This window comes from Lathyrus oleraceus, chromosome 4 (assembly GCF_024323335.1).
Source record: "Lathyrus oleraceus cultivar Zhongwan6 chromosome 4, CAAS_Psat_ZW6_1.0, whole genome shotgun sequence".
NCBI classification, from domain to species: Eukaryota; Viridiplantae; Streptophyta; class Magnoliopsida; order Fabales; family Fabaceae; genus Lathyrus; species Lathyrus oleraceus.
Genome location: NC_066582.1, coordinates 54,803,407 through 54,822,699, shown reverse-complemented (window position 1 = coordinate 54,822,699; position 19,293 = coordinate 54,803,407). Strand labels below are relative to the sequence as shown.

At 37.1% G+C, this 19,293-nt stretch overlaps 1 non-coding gene across 1 annotated transcript; it reads right to left on the bottom strand.

Moving 5' to 3' along the window:
- Window positions 1-8,002: 8,002 nt before the first annotated feature.
- LOC127078010 (small nucleolar RNA R71) lies at window positions 8,003-8,109 on the bottom strand. Its single transcript, XR_007787763.1, has one exon. It is a non-coding gene; the product is annotated as a small nucleolar RNA R71 (small nucleolar RNA).
- Between the last annotated feature and the right edge of the window lie 11,184 nt (window positions 8,110-19,293).

Genomic DNA, 19,293 nt, shown 5'->3' with positions numbered 1-19,293 from the left:
CTTTCTACACCCATGTTTTGCTTAGCAACATACTTGCTAAATCCAACTATATTTCTTAGTATTTGGGCTTATTCTGTTTGGCCCAAATCCCCTTTTGCTGAATTTTGCACTCTATATTCAGGGTCTACACCCACCTTGGCCCAACATTTTAATTACCATGTTAGTTACCTTTAATTCAATTTTATTTTGTGTTGATATTTTTGATAATTGTCTTTTTGGAATTTTAATTATGTTTAATTAGGCCTTAGATTTTAATTAGAATTTAGGAATTAATTGGAGTTTTGTATAGTTTTTTTAATTAGATTTTAATATAGTTTAGTTAGATTAGGAATTAGAGAATAGTTAGATTTTAGTTAATCTTAGAATTTAGTTAATTCTTGAATATTAGGTTAATTTTAGAATTTAGGGCTTAATGAATTTGTAGTTTCCAATTAAACTTTAATTAGAAATAAATTTGTGTTCATGATTGGATATTTTTGTGAATTGACCATTTTACCCCTTAGGGGTTATTTTGTCATTTTGACAATTTAATTGCATGTTCCCTTTGTAACTTTTTTGACATAGATTTTTAACCAAGTCTTGACTAACTATAACATGCTCCCTTAGGGTAGTCTATACAATCCTAACAAGTATATTAGGTTCTAACCTAGTTTCCAAATTAAATCAAACCCTCTTATTCAAATTGATCAAAAGTAATTTTGATCAATTAAATCCTTTGAACTTGTATAATCCCACAATCTAATTTGAATGCACAAAAGACCTCGGTTATTCAATAAGATTTTTTCTTTAAGTTGTGGAGCTCGAAGCCTCAAGTCAAGATCTTCAATCAAGGCATCCTCAGTCATACCAAGCAGCGGATTATACAAGTGCTTCAAAGGCGGCAAACTACAAGAGCTTGTTAAAATAAAGTTAGAATTGTGTGGCATGAGCCTTAAGTAATAGAGAAGGAGTGGGACTGGAGAATTCCTACCCCCATTTTGGATATCTTTGGGTATGGGACGAATGACCCAACGCTCATCGTATTCACCTCTAATCATAAACTTTAGCACAATTCTAATCATACGATTGGCGAGTCTCTCTCCCTCTCTTCACAAAGCAATACAACAAAGCAAGGACTACGTCAACAACTTATCAATCATGAATCGAGTCGTACGACATGAGCCTTAAGCAATAGAAAAGGAGTGGCACTGGAGTATTCCTACCCCCATTCTGAGTATCTTTGGGTATGGGACGTATGACCCAGCGCTCATCGTATTCACCTCTATTCATAGCCTTTAGTGCAATTCAAATCTAACGATTGATAAGGTCTTCAACAATACAAGAAACAACAACAAAGATTCTTCTCTCTTCATTTGAAATTTAAGACAAGAGTTGCATGCCACGAGCCTTAAGTGGTAAAGAAGGAATGAGACTGGAGCTTTCCTACACTCATTCTGGATATCTTTGGGTGTGATACATTTGGCTTGTTGCTTATCGTATCCACCTTTACTCATAGACTTTAGTTTGATTCTTATCAAATAACTATCAAGTCTATTCCACTCCTCATTCTAATCATTTCAATTCAATCATTCAATCATCTCTTCTTGCCTCTTTGATCATCCTTGTTTTCAGCCCTAATGGGCTGAACTACGAAAGCTCTGATTTCCTCATTGCACAATGAGGGTACGTAGGCAGGAAAATTCAAATTCTTCGCGAGCTACCTTATCTAATGCTACCCTATTTATCAAGAAAGCATTCTCCATTCATTCAATCAATATAATCTTTTTAAGATCAATCATACTTCTCCTTGGACTCCTTGTCCATCCTTTTGGGATGTCTTAACGACATTCCACCTCATCAATCAAGAGTTGTTTGGGCTACAACCCCAAAAATTTAATTCAGTCTTTATTTTTTTTCTTTACCTTATAGTGGCGGCCTGCAAGTCCACGTATTGGTAAATGCTTATCTTGCTCTTTGATTCAGAGTCTATCCCCTTCTTGGATCTAAGATACTATTCTTATTTGATCTCGAATTGTTTGTTCCCCAGTAAGTGATATTACTCCTTGTACCATCTAGTACTACAATCATGCCTTGAAGTGGTGTTTGTCTTGTGAGCCCCCGTTGCTTAGACAAATGTCTCTCTCCCTCTATTCTCGTGGTTCTGAACTACGATTGCTCTGACTTTCTCATTGTACGATGGGAATATGTAGGCACGAGGAGGCGAATCCTTAGCGAGCATACTTTTAATTATTCCTTCTTCTGCCTTAGGGCATCATTCATATGTTTCTCTATCTATTACCTACCTTCGATCATGAATCGTTCCCCCAGTGAACTATTATCCCTTTGACATTGAAATAAACTTTCTTTGAAATTTCATACACATCCTTTTAGGACACCTAATGTAGTATGCCTTTCTACCTAGAGTTGTTTGGGCTACAACCCCAAACACTTAATTCATTCTTTTTTGGATAAACACCCTATAGTGACGGCCTGTTGGTCCACATATCGGTTAAAGTTGTTTCCCTCTATGGTATGAATTTCATTTATCTTATGGATTCCAATACACTTTCACCTTTCGGTTTCAAACTATACCTCTTCAGTCACTTGTTACCAAATCCTTCACTTTTGTGACTTAGGTCACTTCAATCCATTCACCTTCATGATACATCCTTATACTACCTTCATTCACTTCATGTGATATACCCTATTCTTTGATCTAAATACACTACCTTTTTAAGCTCCTTCTTGTGTCACCTTGTGAACCAAGAGATGTTTGGGTCCGTGCCCAAACACCTATTTCTTCATCTTTTCGGTTTTACCCTATACTGGCGGCCTGCTAGTCCACGTATTGGTAATAGCCACCTTACTCTTGGGTTCATATTTTCACCCCTTTTGCCCTCCCTTTTTGCTTTTCATCTAACCTATAACTTGATATCCATTTATACTCATTAATGCCTCATTCATGAGCATCATTCATTCATGGTTAACACATGCTAACAAACATCATAGATTCAAGGTTCACAGCTAATGAAAATCTGGGTTTTGGCCTGAGGATTGTGGTATTACTCATCGTGTGGGGAGAAACCCTAATTTTTGGATTCTTTGGGACCTTGGCTCTTGTGGCCTACATATTGACATTCATTTATAAATCCCAACCCTAGTCCTTGGCTTTTAGTTTTGTGAACCCTATGGTTTGCATTGAGGTAGTGGAAACCCTGGTTGTGGTTCATGGCATTGATACACCACTTGAGTTGGCTTCTCACCTGGCTCGAGATTCTTGTTTGATATATAACTTTGAACTTTGACCTAGTAAACCCTAATTCATGGCGTTATGTGATTTATTCAAGGCATGTTTGCATTCATGTTTCATTGACCTTATGGCCTCATGATCCATTTGATTTGAGTCTTATTTCATTCCCACTTCATCCATTACTTGCATGGTTTTATTAAAAGGTCAAGATTCATTCATCCTTTGATTTATAGTCCCATTTATACAAATTCATTTGATCAAGTCATTCTATGACCCATTAATTCAATTTTATTCATTCATTCAAAGAAAGCCAAACCATTATGCCTCACACACGACCCCACACATCAAAACAAAGGAAAAAACTCATCTGGCATGATGGAAATCGATTACCATGTTTGGGAAATCGATTTACCAACTCCAGTGGCCAAAAAATACATTTCTGGATGATGGAAATCAATTACCATGTTTGGGAAATCGATTTACCAACTCCAGTGGCCAAAAAATACATTTCTGGATGATGGAAATCAATTACCATGTTTGGGAAATCGATTTCCTTGCTCCAGTAGTCAAAAAAATGCATTTCTGGATGATGGAAATCGATTTCCATACTTGGTAAATCGATTTACCCTGGGACAGTAGCCAAAAAAACAATTTTTCATGATGTAAATCGATTTACATTCTTGGTAAATCGATTTAACCTGGGACAGTGGGTCAAAATAAATCATTTTTCGGCAATAATGCAGTTTCCTTTACATTCAAAAACAGCTCCAATGCTTGCATCAATACACCTTGAAATCTCTACACAATTATGCAGCAACCAACCATAACATTCATGCATTAAACCAATTATTCTCAACACTTCAAATCATCAAATTTAAGCTATTATAACATCCCCTGACTGTCATAACAGTCCCAACCTAACCACACCAAACTAATTCTAAACCACATCAAACTAACTTCAAACCACATCAAACTAACTCCAAACCTCTTCAAACTAATTCCAAACCATTTTAACTAATTCCAAGCCTCATTCAACCAATTCCAAGCCTCACAAAACTAACTCTAAACCTCCATTTGATCCAAACTTGTAACCTATATAAACACAAGGGGGAGCAAATATCAGGACTTGATCACTCTCAAATTACTCATTGCAAATTCAACTTCTCTCACTTCATCTTCTCCAATTCTTCACCCTACACCAAAGCTCAAACCACCATTTGAGCAAGCTTTACATTGAAGTTTGTTATCAATTAAGCTAAACCTCTTGTCTTCAACAATCATCCCTATATTCGTATAATCAATGCCAATAACAACAATTAATGCAGAATTTTTCAAAGTTGATTCTTGAAGAGGAGGAGTTCATAGTAGAAGTAGAGAATTAAAGAGTTTAAGTAGCATACCCATGGTTTTCTCTTATCCATCTTCATCACCTTCAAATTTCAACAAGTTCCAAGACAATCCTCCGTCTTGTAGGTCGATGAATTTTCATCTTTGCTTATTTGCTGAATTTTGATACCATAATGTAGCTTATGTAGTGGAGAATCAAAACCCCAAGGTTTAGTGGTTTAATTCTCCTCCATCTCCATTTAATTTTAGATTTTGTGCTTAGGGTTCTTGACTTTAATTGCTCAATTTCCATAATTAATTAATTTATGGTTATAATGGATAAGGGATTAGGATAGAAGAGGTTGAGAGGAGTGAGAAAGTGGTGCTTTTTCTTGATTCCGTCCAACTCCGCCGCCTCCGGCGTGGTGGTGCCGGAGCTCCGGTGGTGGTTTATTTTTGACATGAGAATTGAATATGGTGTGTAGAGATGATGAATTGTGGTTGCTGAATTTTTCTCCCATTTCCCTTGCAAATTCTCTTGGGCTTAGCCATTAAGCCCAATATTTTGCTTTCTACACCCCTGTTTTGCTTAGCAACATCCTTGCTAAATCCAACTATATTTCTTAGTATTTGGGCTTATTCTGTTGGTCCCAAATCCCCTTTTGTGAATTGACCATTTTACCCCTTAGGGGTTATTTTGTCATTTTGACCATTTAATTGCATGTTCCCTTTGGAACTTTTTTGACATAGATTTTGAACCAAGTATTGACTATCTATAACATGCCCCCTTAGGGTAGTCTATACAATCCTAACCACTAGATTAGGTTCTAACCTAGTTTTCAAATTAAATCAAATTCTCCAATTCAAATTGATCAAAAGTAATTTTGATCAATTAAATCCTTTGAACTTGTATAATCCCTCAGTCTAATTTGAATGACCAAAAGACCCTTGGCCATTCAATAATACTTTTTCTTTAAGCTGTGGAGCTCGAAGCCTCAAGTCAAGATCTTCAATCAAGGCATCCTGATAACATGAAACTATATCACATTTTTAGACTTGATTTAATTAAATTATATCGTTACTTGATTCAATTTATTTTATATTATTCGATATTACTCGGTATTTTCTTATTATTTATTTCAGATATCATTATTTAAAGCACGTGTGAAAAAGAAAGAAAAGGGGTGCAAAAAGAAGATTTTCTAGGAAAAGCAGCAAGTTGAAGCACCAAAGCCCAGCCCACGTTTGGAACAAAGGAAATGGCTGTCACGACCGCCAGACTCATGTGCCGAGCGTCACGCCCCAAAACCTTGTGTTACGACCGTAACACATAGTGTGACGGACGTCACACATTTCATCCTATATTTTAGGCTTGACGTGCGTAACAGAGTGGACAGTTTCCCCTAAATTTCCTACTGCACTCGTTGACGCTTTGGAACCCTACGGAAGATACTTTTGAGAAAACGGTTATTTTGAAGGGTGAATATAAATAGACCTCACAAAAAGCAAATTGCTCTCGCTTCCTTCGCCGTGCAATATTTTTTTTTCCAGCCTTATAATTTTCCAACACTCTAAGTCTTCAAGCAATTTTTATTTTCTTTTCTTTTCTAGTTTAATTTCCGAAGCATTCAATTTATTTTCTCACGATAGTTTCTACACCGGAAACTATTGTGTAATTTTTACTGGATCTAACCTTACGTCAGATCATAGTATTTTATTTTCTTGTTTTTACTTTCCTATCTGATTGAGAATTGTGAAGAACAAATCCAACCGGCTTGTGGTGGAGTGTTCGAGCATCGAAGTTAGGAGATAAAATCCAGATTTCTAGTATCTTTCCAGGTTCATTAATTAATTGATTTATTGTTTTGATTTACATATGCTTTGTTCCGCTGTTTATATATATTGTTTGTTTGATATGGCCGTATTTAAGCATGATTATTGTTTATGCATGTTTAGCATGTCTGGCTAATTAATTTAGATATCGATATGTAAAGTAAGCGGAATAAAGGAATCAAAATGGAGTTGGTTTAAATTTATTTCAAAATATAGTCACTCTTTTTCTGGCCTCAATTTACAAAGTTAATACCAAGGTTTTTGTACGAGAGTAAAAGACATACAGAAGTTAAAATCAATAGAACGACGGTTTGAGTTTTTAACTGGACAGTGTAAATTGAACATTAACTTTAAATCAGGGCGAAAGCAATTTTTAAGGTTAATTAAATTCTAATCATTTTCAAAAATTATTTTTAAAATTTAAATGTGAGGACGAGAGTTAAGCATTTAAGTTTAATCATATAGTCTAAGTCAACAGAGCGAGAGTTTGAGACGAGGGCGTTTAAACGGTTAGTATTTTCTCAAACAGAGTTTCTATAGATTCTATTATTTTCAAAAAGTGATTTTAGATTTAACGAAATAGTGAGAGCGCGCGTTAAAATATAAAGTCATAGTCTAATTCAACAGAGCGAGAGTTTGAGGAAAAGACTTTTAATTAATAGTGTCTACTGAAAAGAATTATTTTAAAATTAAGAAAAAGACCAACGAAGATTTGATTCCCTAATTACGACGAACTACATACTGATATCCATATTATTTGATATTTTATCTAGAACCAAATTTAGTTTTATTTTTCCCCCTAATCATTAAAGTATCATCCGCCTTAGCTTTACGCAGTAACCCTAGAAAAACAGTAGATCGATTCATTAAGTCCCTGTGGGATCGATATCTTTTAAAACTATGCGATTAGACTGTGCACTTGCAGTTAGTACCCCGATAGACCATAAAGTCGCGATCAAGTTTTTGGTGCCGTTGCCAGGGACTTTTATTTAGTCGATATCGTAACTCTTCTGTTACGTTGTAGAGACTAAGGCAATTTTTATTTTTTTCCCTTCTTTTTCACTGATTTGTATGCCACACACTCGCTCACAAGGCGAGCCGTACTACTTACGAATCAACGACGTTGAACGATATCTCCGATTATTATGACGAATTCGGGAGTATCGTGTTAGAAACAATCTTCCTCCAATCGAAATTCCTGATCTCAAAAATCTCCTTCCTTCGACGATACCAGCGATGGCCGAACCAGCTCGTGCTCTTCGAGATTACGCTGCTCCATCGCAGGATGAGTCGCAATCGAGTATTGCTTCACCCGCAATCGAAGCAAACAACTTCGAACTTAAACCTTCGCTGTTGCAGACAGTGCAACAGAATCAATTTTCTGGAAATCCTACCGAGGATCGAAACCTTCATTTATCCGTATTTGTCCAATACGCTGACACTGTTAAAGCTAATGGTGTCACTTCAGAGGCAATTCGACTTCGTCTCTTTCCCTTCTCGTTAAGAGATAAAGCTAGAAGATGGCTTCAGTCTCTTCCTTCCAACTCAGTCACCACATGGAATGAGTTGAAGAAAGTCTTTCTTGCCCGATATTTTCCTCCAAGCAAAACAGCTATGTTGAGAGCCTAGATAAATGGATTTAAGCAAAAAGATAACGAGTCTCTTTTCGAAGCATGGGAAAGATACAAGGACATGATGAGACTTTGTCCACACCATGGTTTAGAGGACTGGTTAGTAATTCACACCTTCTACAATGGTCTCTTGTACAACACAAGGTTAACAATAGACACCGCCGCCGGTGGTGCGCTTATGGATAAACCTTACACCGACGCTTATCAACTTATCGAGAGCATGGCCCAAAATCATTATCAGTGGGGAAGCGACCGAATAATGGTAGAAAAACCTCAAACAAAAGGGGGCATGTACGAGATAAGTAGCCTTGATCATGTTAATGCAAAAGTGGATGCTCTTGCCCAGAAAATTGAAAGTTTAAATGTATCACCTCCAGCCACCGTGGTTGCCGTAACTCAAAATTGCGAAGTCTGTGGAATTCAAGGTCACACTCCTACAGATTGTCAACTCCTAACAGAAATTCAAATAGAGCAGGTGAACTATGCTCAAGGAAATCCTTACTCGCATACCTATAACTCAAACTGGAAGAACCATCCTAATTTTTCATATAAAAGTAACAACGCTTTATACGCACCATGTCAAGCTCCCAGTCAAGCTCCAGCTATACCTCCTGGATATCAAAAGCCGACCCCATCTACACCTAACAATAACGTTCCTAGGAAATCCAACTTGGAAATCATGATGGAGAACTTCATAGCTTCTCAACAGCAAACCAATAAAGAGTTCTTAAACCAGAATATACACACTAGCGAACAGATTAAACAACTAGCAAGTAAAGTAGATGCCCTGGCTACCCATAACAAAATGTTGGAAACACAAATCTCGCAAGTAGCTCAACAACAAGCGCCTACTGCTGCCCCAACTGGTACATTTCCTGGACAACCCCAACCTAATCCGAAAGGCCACGCTCATGCAATTATATTACGAAGTGGTACAGAGGTAGAAGGACCATCTGACCCAAGGATTGAGAACCAAAACTCTAAAAAGTCAACTGAGGAAGAAGGTAAAGCTAAGGAAAAAGAAGAGTGTAATAAGGAAACCGTAGAGAAAAAAGAACCTTATGTACCTCCACCGCCTTACAAACCACTTATCCCTTATCCTCAAAGGCTAATTAAAACCAAAGACGCGGGCCAATTTAAAAAATTTGTTGACCTACTGAAACAATTAAACGTCACAATTCCTTTTACAGAAGTTATTACACAGATGCCCTCATATGCTAAGTTCTTAAAAGAAATTTTATCTAATAAAAGGAAACTTGAAGATAGCGAAACCGTTACACTCACTGCAGAGTGTAGTGCAATAATCCAGAATATGCCTCCTAAACTTAAAGATCCTGGTAGTTTTTCTATACCCTGTCATATAGGAAAATTTGTCATAGACAAAGCTTTATGCGATTTAGGAGCCGGTATCAGTGTTATGCCCTTGTCCATATGCAAGAAACTTGAAATGGGAGAATTAAGACCAACTAAAATGTCTGTGCAATTAGCAGATCGTTCCGTTAGATATCCCGTAGGAATTCTTGAAAACATTCCCGTGCGCATAGGTCAATTCTACATCCCCACAGATTTTATAATTATGGACATAAGAGAAGATGAAGTTACCCCCATTATATTGGGAAGACCCTTCTTAGCAACCGCCGGTGCTATCATAGACGTAAAACGAGGACGACTCACTTTCGAAGTAGGAGAAGAGAAAATTGAGTTTATTCTTTCCAAATTTTTGAAAGCACCTGCAATAGAAGACACATGTTATTTCATGGATATCATCGATGAATGCATAAAAGAAACAGAATTAGAAAATAACGATTTGTTTGATTATCATGTAGAAGACAGACTTAACCAATGTTTAACAATAACATCATATCCTACACAATGCCTTAAGAAACCAACCCTCGACCTGAAAACACTTCCCAAAAATCTGAGATATGAATTCCTAGACCTAGAACTTGAACGACCAGTAATAGTCAATGCAGACCTAGGAAAACTTGAAACCGAAAAACTCCTACATATCTTAAGAAAATATCCAACCACATTAGGATACAACATCACCGATCTTAAAGGGATAAGTCCTTCTATTTGTATGCACCACATCATGCTAGAAGAAGACTGTAAAACTTCTAGGGAACATCAGAGGAGACTAAACCCGATCATGAGTGAGGTAGTGAAGAAGGAAGTAACGAAGTTATTAGAGGCAGGTATCATATATCCTATATCCGATAGCAAATGGGTTAGTCCTGTACACGTAGTACCAAAGAAAGGAGGTATAACAGTGATCGAAAATGAAAAAGGAGAAACTATAACCAAACGAATTGAATCGGGATGGAGAATGTGCATTGACTACAGAAAGCTAAACAAAGCGACCCGAAAAGATCATTTTCCTTTACCATTCATAGACCAGATGTTAGAACGACTAGCCAAGCATTCTCATTTCTGCTATCTGGACGGTTACTCAGGTTTCTTTCAAATACCGATCCATCCTGAAGACCAAGAAAAGACAACGTTCACATGTCCTTTTGGTACCTTCGCTTATCGATGAATGTCGTTTGGCTTGTGCAATGCTCCTGCAACCTTCCAAAGGTGCATGATGGCAATATTCGCCGATTTTCTCGAAAACGTCATGGAAGTCTTTATGGATGACTTTTCCGTATGCGAGAAAAGTTTCGAAGAATGTCTTGAAAACCTAGAAAGAGTTCTGGAACAATGTGTAAAGGTAAACCTAGTACTTAATTGGGAAAAATGTCACTTTATGGTACAAGAAGGAATTTTTTTAGGACACATCATATCAAATAGAGGAATTGAAGTAGACAAAGCCAAAATAGAAGTAATCGAAAACCTTCAACCTCAGAAAATTGTGAGGGAAATACGAAGCTTCTTAGGACATGCCGGCTTTTACCGACGATTCATTAAATATTTCTCTAAAATAACTAAACCTTTAACCGAATTATTAATGAAAGACGCTGAATTCATCTTCGACAATAAATGTTTAGAAGCATTTCAAACACTTAAACAAGCATTGATCTCCGCGCCCATAATGCAGACCCCGGATTGGAATGAACCTTTCGAAATAATGTGTGACGCAAGTGACTACGTCGTAGGCGCTGTTTTAGGACAACGAAAAGATAAAAAACTCCATGTCATATATTATGCGAGTAGAACTCTAGATGAAGCGCAAATGAATTACACCACGGCCGAGAAAGAACTTTTAGTAGTAGTATTTGCACTAGATAAATTCCATTCCTACTTGGTCGGAGCTAAAATAATCGTTTACACTGATCACGCTGCCATTAAGTACCTCTTAACAAAAAAGGACGCTAAACCTAGACTCCTAAGGTGGATCTTGTTGCTACAAGAATTTGATTTGGAAATCAAAGATAAAAAAGGAACTGAAAACGTAGTAGCAGATCACCTCTCTAGACTTGAAAACCTGGAACCGGAAAGAACATCGATCAACAATGATTTCTCGTACGATAAACTTATAGCTAATTTGGAAGAAAATAGAGTTGACGAACAGGTAGAGACCACCTTGGCTGTATGCGTTACACCATGGTACGCTGACTTTGTCAATTATTTAGCCGCCGGAGTGGTTCCACTTGATTTATCCTACCAACAAAAGAAACGATTCTTCCATGACATAAAACATTATTACTGGGACGACCCTTTACTTTTCAAAAGAGGCCCCGATGGTATTTTCCGTCGCTGTATACCTGAAGAAGAGGTAGAAAGTATAATCCAACATTGTCATTCCGCTCCTTATGGTGGACATGCAAGTACATCCAAAACCTGCTCTAAAATCCTACAAGCCGGTCTTTATTGGCCAAACATATGGAAGGATGTACATACCGCTGTCAAGAAATGCGATAGGTGTCAACGCACAGGAAACATATCTAGACGTGACAAAATGCCACAAAAAGGCATTTTGGAAGTAGAAATTTTCTATGTGTGGGGAATAGATTTCATGGGACCTTTTCCACCTTCTTTCGGTAACAAGTACATACTCGTAGCAGTTGACTACGTATCAAAATGGATTGAGGTTATAGCTTCTCCAACAAATGACACACGAGTAGTAATTAAACTCTTTAAGAATATAATCTTTCCAAGATTTGGTGTCCCAAGAATAGTCGTCAGTGACGGTGGATCTCATTTCATATCTAAGATACTCGAAAAATTATTGTTTAAGTATGGTGTAAAACATCGAGTAGCAACACCTTACCATCCTCAAACTAGTGGACAAGTGGAAGTGTCTAACAGAGAAATTAAACAGATATTGGAAAAAACAGTCACTACATCGAGGAAAGACTGGTCATCAAAATTACCCGAAGCTTTATGGGCATATCGAACCGCCTACAAAACTCCCATAGGAACAACCCCATTTAAGCTTATTTATGGTAAATCGTGTCACCTCCCAGTGGAGTTAGAACATAAGGCCTATTGGGCTATTAAAAACTTAAATTTAAACTATAAGGCCGTTGGTGAAAAGCGAATTCTAGACATAAACGAATTAGAGGAACTTAGACAAGATGCATACGAAAATGCCAATCTACAAGGAAAGAACGAAAAAATGGCATGATAAACGTATATCACGGAAAACTTTCAAACAAGGCGATGTAGTCCCATTGTTTAACTCTAGACTTAAGTTATTCCCAGGAAAACTACGCTCTAGGTGGTCTGGCCCTTTCCAAGTCACTAACGTCTTTACTAGTGGGGCTGTAGAAATTAAAGGAAAATCTATTGAGTCATTTATCGTAAACGGGCAGCTGTAGCGGTGTATTCGTCGCTATATGATCTATCAATTAAATCATAAGCAAAGCATACAATGAACATAGAGTCGCCACCGCACTTTTATTTATCCTAAGGACTGGCTAAAAAGCGAACAAAAGCCTAAGAAGTTTTACTCGTAGAAAACCAATGAAAAGATCAGAGATCGGGGTAAGGGGTAAATTACGCAAAGGGAAGGTGTTAGGCACCCAATGCGTCCTAGGTACTCCTAGGGAGCCCTTTTCACACTTTGTTGTTTGAAAAATTATTATTTGTCATGACATAAGTATTGTGCAAACATGATTGGGATGATGAGAAAAGAATGTACAAGTTAATTATTTTTGTGTTCGAACGGATGAACCCGTTGCCTACGTACCTTCCATCAAAGGTAAGGATCAAAACGCCGTAGTTCGGCTAAAAAACTTCCAAAGGTTAGTGGATTCAATTTTAAAACACAAGCTCAAAGGTCTTACGTTACCCACGGGAGAAAACTCAACCTTAAGAAACAACAAGTCCACCATGTGAGAAAAGCTTCAACTTGCTAGAGAGGGGTTAACCCTATAATAAGCAAGGAAGACTTACAATTCAATCAACTAAGGACAAATAGGTGAGATTAATATCAACCAACTAGGGTAAATCAAACCTATAGCTGATGTATGAAAACTTAACAAATATGGACAAAGCCACAAAATCATTTGAATGGGTGAAGTTATTTGGATTATTTACAAAAAGTCAAAGTATGATTAAAGTCAATTCAAAATGAAGTATTTACAAAAATGAAGTTTGGAAAATCATGGACTTAAGGTCCAAGTTTCTAATTTGGGAAAGAAGGTGAGAATGTTTGCACAACATATATATACAAGTTTTGAAACATGTGTGAAAAGTTTAGGACACAATGGGGTGAATGGAATAGAAGAGTGAATGTAAAACTTCTTAGGAGGGTCCACCTCTTGAAATCATATAGAAGATGATTCAAGTGGGTCCTTAGGAATAGGCTACAAATGAGCAATAATATGAACATGGTAACAGATGAAAGTAAATAAAAGCGGATACTGGATGCCACTCAATGGTCTTATACCTGTCTCCTAAAACAAGTAAGGATATCAGAGGCCACTCTATGGACTTACACTAATCTCCATCAGAATAAAACAAAAAAACAAAACAGGGAAGTCAACTGCCAATCCATCTGGACTTATGTTAACCTCCACAATATGATCCTAGGAATACAAATGCCACACCACAGGGACTTACAATGAATCCTCACATACAACAACAATGCTCAAACGAAGAGCAAAGAAGATATGAGTGACCAATGAGGTCTTACACTCTATCCCTTCCATGTCATAGGAACAAAATCCAATCAATATGGACTTACAATTGTCCTCAATGGGAAAACAACAATGTCGCAAGGACAAATGAAATGATCATGCACTACTGGCAAACAAAGATGGTAAATGCACAATGGCAATCAATGATAGTAAATGCACAATAGCAAATCAAGTAATCATGTATAAATGAGTCAAGTAATCAATCACATAAATTCAAGTAGCACACACTATAACCATTCAATGAGGCTCAAGCAAAAGGGTGAGGCATTAAAGCCAACTGGAATAGGGTTAAGGTCGCTCTTAACCTTGCCATCGAGGGGCTAAGGTGAAGCAGATGAAAGGATATGAGGGGTGTGCCTCATCACTCTTATCTCTGGTCAGAGAGAGTATTGAATATCAGAAGGTGTGGGAGTTCAGAAAGTAGGAACTCTCTCCACAAATTAGACTCGATAGATCTTGGGTTTGGATCTCAATGCTACAACCATGTAATGGGAGCAAGGAGAAGACTCACAGAATAGTGGGAGATAGGCTACATATCTCTTATATCCACCAATTGCCTCAAATGAGGACTTTTCCTGCTTGGGACAAACATAAACAATCACAAACATTGCCTCTTAAGGAGGACTTCAGACAGTTGCCTGGCTAAATAACAAGCCAGGTCTTCCAGACTACATGAAGAAGAAGGTGCTATACCTCAATGCAAATGCTAATCAAGCAAAGCAATGCAAAGTTCTCAAGGAACTATAAGCGACTATGTACCTGAAATCAATCAAATATCATCAGTGTCCCAGCATAAACAAAACAACAACAATAAGAATCAATCAACAATCAAACAATGATGTGCATAGCACCAAGTCCATGTGAACCAAGCACCCTACAACACAAACAAATTAGTATACAATGCTCAAAGGAAACAACTCAATTATGAATCAACCTCCTTAAGGCATTAGCTTTTTAACCTGAAAAGTCAAAGTCAAGCTCAAACATAAGTAACAAGACCACTAGGACAAGCCTAGGGTCCAAAAGAGGGAAAAAACTTAAAACAGCAAGTAAAACATAATCAAAGTCAAGATAATTCAATTAATAAGAAGGACCAATTGGTCTCACATCCAAACTATGCTCTAATTTTATTTCATGCACAAATTAAGGCAAAGTAAGCAATGTTGAATCACATATGGACAACCAGAATGATTTCAATCTAAAAAATATCAGAACAGCACAGTAAATTCCACAAAAATTATATCCTAAACAGAACATGTTCAACAAGCTGCATATCAATTTTCATGCCATTTGGACTAGTGGAGCTATGTCAATTAAATCAACATGTTAAAGCATGCAAAAACACAACCAAAATAGGTCACAACATGTACACTAACTTCAATCAAATGGTAAACAGTGACATTAAATGGGAAATGAGTAGGACCAAAGCCAAATGAAAGCTACACATGTTAGAAACCACTCCATAAATTTTCATAATCATAGGATAAGGGATGAGCATTTAATGATACATGTACATTTTGTTACACATAAAACAAGCCAAAATTGCTAAACAGCAATCAAAAATCCAAATCAAATGGAAAATAGATCAATTAAATCCACAAAAATTCATGTTGAAAGTTAACATATACATTGTATCTCATGCAAAAAATCAGGGCCATTGGCCTAAAGGAAGCATAGAAAAATAATTCATGAAGTCAGCATAGCATAGTGTGACACATATTGTCACACTCAAATCAAATAAATCATATCTAACAAACCAGAGGTCCAAAAATTACAAATCATATGTCAAAATCTCCAGGAGAGGGTCAAGAATCAACATATGTAATTTCATTCAATTTGGAGCATGTATGACTATTTTATGATTAAAATGGTAAAACACATAAAAATAGCACACATGATAAAGATCCCTAAACCAATCTAAAAAATTACCAGGCACAACTTATATCACTATGCCTAAAAAATTCTAGAGAAAAAATGGGATCTAACAAAAAAAGTCCCTAATTATTTGGACTAAGTATGATTAATCTATGATTTTTTAAAGATTTGTGGATTTATTGAAATATTTATTTAAGTGGAATTTGAATTAATTGAATTAATTAAAGTCTGGATGGCAAAACGGTAATTAACGCATGCCAAGCCTAAACGACGTCGCAGCATTAATGTGCTGGCGCGTCAGGATTCGTCGGATTAGGAGGGAAACACCAATTCGAACGTGGACGCGCGAATGAAGGATCAAACGAGTGGATTTCCAGAAATTCTGCAGAACTTCATCAAGTTCTTCAATGTTCATCCGCTCCAGAATTTGTTTTAAGCATTTTTCAACCAAATCGGACAAATCATATACCGTTGGAATCAGCATTTAATCAGGATCATGAATACGCTAAGGAAATCGTCCAGAAATTATTGTACAAGGCGAATCGATTGAAAGAAGTTCTTGCATCTAAACTTTGATCTTAGATTTCTCTTCCAAAACCTAACGATTTTCAATTCTACAAATTGCTACGTACTCTACAAACTATGCTCTACAATAACCACATCATGATTTTGAGTTTGGTAGAAATCGAATTCTAACCTTCTTGATGTGCAGTACTGGAATCCGTGCGTGTTAGGTCCTGAATTGTAGAAACAGATGCAGCATATCGTTGTGGAAGGTGAATGGTGAAGAGAGTTCAGCTCAAGAATGCTCGATTCAAAGGATTTCGCCAACTGCCATGGAAGAGCAAACTTTGCAACAGCTGCGAATTTGCTTGATTCTTCAATCAATTCCTTCAAACAGAACTCCTAGACCACCTACAAATGATGAATCCACAATGAACTAGCACAAAGATTAGTGAAAATTGATGAATTGATGCAAAAAGTTCTTGGTGAAAAATGGAGGAAAATGAGAGAATTGGTGAGATTTTGCTTTTGGATCTGAGAATTGTGATTAGTGTCGTGAGTTTCTGTTACAATTAGGCTTATATATGGTTGCTTAATCCCAACTTTAATCAAGATTAGCACAAAAATGGTGATTAGCAAAATGAGCTTATGTGTGTACTTTGGCCTTTTTGCCCTTGGATGGTTAGAAGCAATGCAACAGTGGTTTATCACTTTGAACAAGTCACAAATCTCATTTAGGAGCTAATGGAATTGGTCTCATGTCCAAATTCTTTGTACTTTGAGTTTTGGACCATTTTGCCCTTAGTCTTTAATTAGTACACTTGAAAAATGACCTTTTTATGTGAAGGTTTTTGGCAAAATGTGATGATGGATTTGGATAGTTCATGTTAAATGTCGTTTGCTCAAAGAAGAACCATCCAATTTGGACATTCCATGTGCAAGTTATGCCACTTTGAATTCGGGCATTTTCTGAAATTGATCGAACCATATCTTGTCAACCACACATGGGAATTGAGTGTTCTTGGACTTTTTGGAAAGGTGAGAACAAGATCTTCAACTTTCATGTTGGACAAAATTCCATTTGAAGCTTTCTTGGACACGTAATATTTGGGAGAAAAACTTTCCATTTTGGGCAGGTGAGGATTATAGGTCATTTCCAATTTTGGAAACTTTTTGTCTGACCTCAAATCCTTCAACCTTGATCTTTGAAATGTCAAATGAGACTTGTATGGACATGAAAGAGGTCTTTCTAACCATCTCACACCCTCCAATCCCTGATTAAACGCACAGTTGACCACAGTTGACTTTTGTTGACTTTTCTTGACTTTTCTTGACTGGGCCATGTTCTGATGAATTCCAAGCCTCTTTCACATGGGATCTTGGTTCCAAATGATACCACAAGTTATATGAACTCTTTATGAATGATCATGGTGTCCAAATTCTTCAAGAATGGCCACCATCTATTGCTCAATGCCTGATTTGACTAATTGACTGATGATTGCTTCAGCTGCAAGAAACAAGGTTAGATGACAATATTTTTGTACTTTTGGTTAGTGGACATATGAAAAGCAATGATATACAAATGCAATACATGCTTGGTGATCAAGAACCACACTCACAAGGTAACCCACCCATTAGGAGGGAAGCTAGGGTATGCAATGATCCTTGAGGCCATGATATGATATGATATGGGCCATGAGGGATCTTAGGGCCAAAATTGGGGTCTTACAGCAGCGTCTAAAACATTATCATTATGCTGAAAACAATGAAGACTCGCAAGTCCTGCACTTAGACGTATTGTCTCCAAAATTAATAGATTAACATTTAATAGTTTTATGTCGAGCTTGCGACCTTAAACAAAGCGCTTCGTGGGAGACAACCCACAAATTTTTATTTCTCTTTGATTATTCTTTTGATTTTATTCAGTTTTCATTCTTCATTTTCTTTATATTATTGAATTTTTCTTCTTTTCTTCTTTCGGCATCTGGCCAAATCCTAACTAAGATTCTTGTTTTTCTTTTCTTTAGTTAACACTAACCTGATGGGACATATTGATCGCATGGGTATCAAATTCCGAGGGAAAGCTAAGAGACAAAGATTTGAAGAACTTGCTGAGAGAGAGATGCACCCAAATTTTTATGCTGATGATTGTGCAATGACCGTACTTGGGCTAAGAGATAGTGTCATATATCTGCTGAGTCAAATAGGGTGGGAAACCACTCCTATTCGGAGACAATTTGTTACCTACCGGAGGCTAACTCTAGAATTCCTTAGCTCCCTGATTTATTTACCGAACCATGGAAAAGGAATAAACCGAGGTTTCATTCAATTCAGGATGTTCAATATGGAGTAGCAGTATAACATTAGAGAATTTACTAACCTCTTAGGGTTCCCTACTTCCTTTGACACATTCACCATGAGCCAAGAAGACCTCTTTGAATATCGAGAGCTTGAGCATTTTTGGGGAAGTTTGACAGGAAATGACGAACCTGAGGAACATGAGTTTCTTTCTGGAAACATACATAACCCAGCTTTTCGTTATTTCCACAAGATCCTAGCACACACTCTTTTTGGGAAAAGATCAAACATTACCACTGTATCACGTGATGAACTTTTCATAATATTTTGTGCTTCCCAGAATCGTCCAGTGAATGGTGCCACTTATATGTTGGCGAGTTTTTACCTCCTTATTCAAGATGACCGTGCACCGATTCAAATAGGAGGATTGATAACTATGATTGCTAATGCTACTGGATTGCGCCAACCCATGCTTGATTTGAACCCATTTTGTGGTATTCAGCCTATGAATATA